Genomic DNA, 6,000 nt, shown 5'->3' on the forward strand with positions numbered 1-6,000 from the left:
GACAACTGCTGTCATCAGCACTGAGCAATGTTGTTGGTTTTGGTGTTTTTTTTCTTTTTTCTCTGGGCAAGTATGTGCAAGACAAATACAAGGCAAAACGTTGCTTTGCACCATCCTGGAGGAACTGTGCAAGGTATGTCAACATCAAACCTTTGTTCTACAGCTACTACAGAAAGCTAGTTGTGTGTGGTTCCAGCTCATGCACATCCAGCACTCAAAAGCTTTTATCAAAGACCATGTGTTGTCCTTAAGAAAGCTGGGGAAAAAATCCATGATAAATAATTCACATTTCAACTAGCATTAAATGGAAACTTTACCGAGCAGATTCAAATTATTTAATAAACACTGATAAGTCCCTCCAGGAGTATCAGGCAACAAATGATAGACAATATTTTGGCAGTGAAGAGAAGTGGCTGCTTCCAACAATTGTGGATGATCAGACTGTCTAGGAAACGTGTTTGGATTGTTAATCTTGATAGTTTTTCATTGTTGAGATTGTAGCTGGAGGCACCGGTACAGGGAAAACTGTATCAGATGTGTGGTTTTTTGTAACCATGTGGTGTTAAATTTTGAATGTTATTCAGAATTCCAAAAAAATGGTCACAAAAATTTCGTATTTCTAAAATCTCCACTGTCTGTACAATTTTAAAATTTTAATGTAAAGATATATTCTTGATGCTTTTTAATTTTCCAGCAACCAATGAAGAGAGTTTACAGACACAAAACAAGTTATTGCTGTTTTCAATCATGAAGTTACGGTAATCATTTTATGGTGGTTGCTTTAGCATATGTGACACCAGTACTGAGTGACAGGGAAACCCATTTTATTGTTTTCAAGACTGTCAAATATTTGAGCTGTCCCATGGCTGTATTTGTAATACTGTAAGTTGATGTCCCTAGGTTATTCCACAGTATTTGGAGCTTAGAAGCTTGATTTTTTTTTTTTTTTTTTTTATTTAAAATGTAGCGGATTAAATGTTTAGCATTGGAGACATGTTTTGTTCTTTGCTTCTGGCAATGCCTGTGCAACATGTAAAGTGGACTAGCCAGTAATTCCCATTTTTCCAAGGGAAAATACAGGACTCTGGAAGCACCCGAAGTCCATCAGTCTGCATGAGACCCACAGCCTTGAATGCTCTTCTGTACAACTCTTCTCTCAAAATCCAAGCAGTGTTTCCCTTTAAAACACACCCAGATGGTTTGCCTCCCTTTAATATGACAATCTGATAGCTGTAACTGTTAAGGTGTGGGAGAAGGGCTCTGTACACTCCAGTCCCTTCAAATTTTCCAGCCAAAGCTCTGCAAATTGCCCCAAATCTTGATTTACTGAGCACCCTTGGCTACGCATCCTGATGCTTGTTCTTGCATGGGCATAAAAACAAGAGCTGTGGACCAGGCAGGGAGACGAATCAAGTGACTTTCTTTCAGAGCCTGGGGTGAAGCTGCTTGAGAGCTGTCCAGATGACACTCCAGCCCCACCACCTCCTTGCAGCCACCTTGATTCCCCCTGGACCCTCAGCAGATATGCGCAGGATGGCTTTGGAGATCAGAGGGGCACTATTACCCTGGGTCAGGCTATCACCACTCTCAGTTGTGTGTCCTGGAACAGGAATGATGCCTGTGCTGAAGGAGATGGGCTGAAAATGGCTTCAACTAATGTACCTAGTGCAGGCAAGCTAGGGAGAGAGCCAATTGCCAGGACCCATATTTGGAAGTCTTTCGTGGCCATCATCTCAAGCCAAGAATCATAAGCATTATAACAAGGAGATATACTTGAGCACAGAGGATTACAGTTTTCTCAAGGATTGTTGTCATAAACCCCATAGTGGGTAGAGCTTAACATAGTTTATGATAATAACTGAGTATCGCATTGCCCATAGCATCAAAAAATGACAGCAAAACTCAGGAGCAGGTGGGCAGCTTTAATTATATAGGCTCCAAAGGGAATAAACACTGGGATGGTTTTTACTGTCTGTCTGGTATGAGTCAGTCCACAATGACCCTACTGGTGCGATTTGGTGAGAATAAAGGATCTAGCCCATATTTAACCATGCAAAGTATCTTTTGCTTTTTTTCCCCCTCTCCCTGTGAGAACAGAGAAAACAGGATTTGTAGGAGGAACTGGGGGACGTATTACTGTCAGTGATTTGCACATATCGGAGCTGAAACATCAGACGGAGGAAGTACCCGAACAGCTGGGACTGCAACAGATGTTCTCCAGACAGCTCTGCCTCATGAAGATGTAGTATAGTAACAGGTCATGTTACAGCAACAGAAAATTAAAAAGAGTGATTTTACATGCATGAGCACTGGCTCTCTGGGCCTGGCAGCATGAGTGACACTGAACAGGGAAAGGCAGCTGTGACTCTTCTGAAGAGATCATTGTGTCCCTTGCCACCAGAACCTGCTTTTCTAACATATAGATGTCTCTAGCAGGAATAACAAGACTCCTGGTGCTGAAACACAGAAGGGGCAAGTGCAAAATCCCCTGGCCATTCCTGCAATTTAAGGGTGGATTCTCAATTACTTGGTGCCTCTGCTTCAAGGCTTTTAGCCTGTTCCGCTGGCTCTCCTTCCCCCAGATCACTTAGCAAGGAGTCCTGTATGCTGACCTGTAAATGACAATACCTGCAGCAACTTCATCTGAAATTTCCCTAGATGTTTAAATTTAGTCCTCAGACATGGTCAGAAGAGCCTGTTATGGTAAAACCAGGTGGTGATCTTCCAACCAGAGCTCCATCGCAGTCTCAGCCAGTCAGTCACATCAACCCAAGTCCTCCCAGAGAAGGTCCCAGACAGCCACCACTTCTGCTCGTGGTAGTGGCTTCTGTTCTCATGCTACTGCAGCCATCTAAGAAGAAAGAGGTGATTGTTGAGACCAAGGGGTGCTAAACCTTCCTTTCCCTCAGACTAAGAAAGTGTCCTAACCACCAGGTCATAGGGTTTCTTGAGAACTGTCCAGTCTTTTCCTCGAAGCTGAGCTGTTTTGCAGCGAGGAATGCAATAGTGGTGAGGTCAGGTGGTGAACAGGGAGCACAGAGAGCAGTATCTTGTACTATTATTACATTTTTTCCAAACTGGGCATCTATTGTTTCCACAATGAACAACATGTGAAAAAAGAAACTGGCCTTCTTCACTCTTTGCTGTCAGGTATATAGCGCATCTTGTTACTTTCTTGGCTGGCTGCTCTATTTTAATATGTCCCCATGGTTTTCCACATTTATTTATTTCATTACAAAAGTGAAGTTTGCCCTCTTACATCCTGAACACGTACTCAGTGCTTTCATAATGTTATCATTACTGACGTCTTTCATGGGTATCTTGTGCAGCCTTGCCACTATGATGCTCTAAAATAACTCCAATAGTAAATGGAATTGGACTCCATAGGCTATTTAATATATTTATGTAAACACATTAAACAAGCATTAAGAAAAGTGAGTACTCTTAACCCGATGAAATGAGACTGCAAGCACACAAGGGCCCTGTAATGGTAGTTTCATTACAAACAGACTCCTGTACACATGTTCACATGCTCCAGCCCTCTCTCCTAATATGAGAAAAGTGTGATCTGTCATGTCTTTGCATGATATCACTGCTCTGCTGGCATTTAAATAATTGCAGTACATCATGAAGTGCTTGGGACCAAAGACATCGTGGTCCCAAGTGGAAGGGCCTCATTTGGATGTGTCTGTCCAATTTCAAGTTCCCATAGCAACCCAGAGCCCATCAAATAATTAAATAGCATATTTGCAAACACATGGGGCAGCCACTGGGGATTTCTTAAAATGTTTGCATCTCCTTAACCACTCATTTCTGCAAAAAAGAATAATTTCGTTCAGCCTTTAGCACACCTCATGCTGTAGTACAGTTCGTTTTACAGCAGTATACAGATACTGGCCGCTCTGACACTGCAAATGGCAGTGTGCCCATCTTTTACTGGGAAATTCTATAGACTAATCTAAAAGAGCAATTCACAGGCATCCCACTGCCTGAAAGTTATTACTCAAGATTTTTAATGAGGGTTTATGAATAGTGAACACTTGTACAAGATTCAGGGAATGATTAGTGAGAAAAGGAAAGAGGAACTGGGATATTTTTTAAAAAACATGTTTTCTATATTACATTTATAATTAGTAATTGCTTCCTCACTTGGGATTACAGGCTATTATTTCAAGTTTGAGGACGTCAGTGACAGGGATAAATTGATTGCAATTCTCTATTTTTCTTATTTTTGAATGGAGATGGCTTGGAATATCTGGATATTATCCTTACTTGGGAGATTGGTGTAAGGTATCTAGTCCTTGCCATTCCACGTTGTCTTGTATTTCTGATCCAGACCAGTCCTGTGTTGCTATCTTTCTCTGTCCCTGATGTCCTTTTAGCCCTCCACACTTCCCTGCCCCTTTGGGATCAACCTTGCAATAATGACCCCAAAAATTCCCTCTCTGCGGAGAAAAAGATGCAGAGCTGAAAAGGCAAGTTGGATTTTAGAAAGGCCTGTAGAAATATTTTTCTACTGCTTGTAGGACCACACTGAGGCCTTACTTGACCTGTCCTGGTCATTGAACATTGTTCATTGCTGTAATTTTGGCTGGTCACAGGACTCTCGTGGGAACAGCATCTTCTCTACTGCCCAGGATAGTGGATGTAAATCATGGCAGGGACTCCTGCAAACAGCATCTGGTCCCAGTGCACAGGATGGCACTTCACAGGGCATTGAGTCATCCTCTGCCAATACGGCATGACTTCTAGAGCACAGCCTGGAGTTTTCCACTTATATCTGCTACCTGGAGCAATTTCCCCTGTTTACTGTCCCAGCAGATATGGGAGTGGTCAGCCTGGGCTCCATTTTGCCTTGGCTGCCGCTCCTGGGCTGGCGAATGGTGCTCTCCCTTGGCAAGGTCTCCTTGGCTCCCAACTAGTAGCATTCTTCCTGACTGAAAGCTTGGGACAGGCAATAAGAAGAAAACAACTGTAAATCTGAGTGCAAAAGAAAGTTCATGAGGGACAAGAAATGAAGATGTAACCACGTGATTTTATGGTAACACCTGAAGGGAGGCTGACATCGGTTTTGTAAAAGCTTGTGAGAGTGGCAGGCAGTCTTGCCCACACTTTCAAGACCTCATGAACCTTTGGAAACAGTAATGTCCACAGTGAGGCCGAAGGCTTGAATGTCCAGTAGCCTTTGCTAAGCACCTCCCAATGCCACAGGAGAGGAGGACCAGCAAGGCACTCGGGACTGCTCACCTTGCTTTTTTCTGCTGCAACCACTGTTTTTTCCTAAGTGCTGCAGTAGAGCATAGCAAAGAAACTGATGGGAACCCACATGCTGCTGAACATATTTATGCTGGATTCCTGGATAATTTACTGTCTGCAGAGACGATGCAGCCCAGAGTTTGAACTATAAAAAAAAAAGGTGTGAAGAGGAGTGGGAGGGAGAGCAGGGGGAAACACTTGAATCTTCCCTCTGGGAGGCTTTTCTAAAAGATATCCAGTTTGGCATGGTCTGGGATGCTTCAACTGGAAAATCTGCAGATGAGGGAGACAGAAGAGGCTGTTTCAGGATTTGAGAGGCCTTTTTGAGGGTGAAGTTCAAGGAATAAATGGCCAAGGCCAGGGAGAGAGGGAAAAGTCAAAAGCAACCATAAGAACATAAAAAGCAGAAGTTTGGAGTCAATTGCTATCATTTATATATAACCGCACCGTTATCTTCCACTGCCACAGGAGCTACAGCTTGCAAGCTTAATACTAAGCAGGAGATGTACAAAGAAACAAGGTAATTTGGAGGAAGAGGAGGAAGCTGAGTTGAGAATGAGAGAAAGGGTCAATCACTGGCTTTATCAGCCCCCCAGTTTTCATTATACCCTCCATGAACAGTTTATATTAGAGGGGGGATTAGTTCTTCTCCATTTGTTGATGGAAAGAAACCCTCACCAGAGCCGGTTTGCTGTGAAAGCAGCTCTGCCCAGAGAACTTGGCCCCCACAAGTGAATAGGCAAC

The sequence above is a fragment of the Falco peregrinus genome, chromosome 2, assembly GCF_023634155.1.
Source record: "Falco peregrinus isolate bFalPer1 chromosome 2, bFalPer1.pri, whole genome shotgun sequence".
NCBI lineage: Eukaryota > Metazoa > Chordata > Aves > Falconiformes > Falconidae > Falco > Falco peregrinus.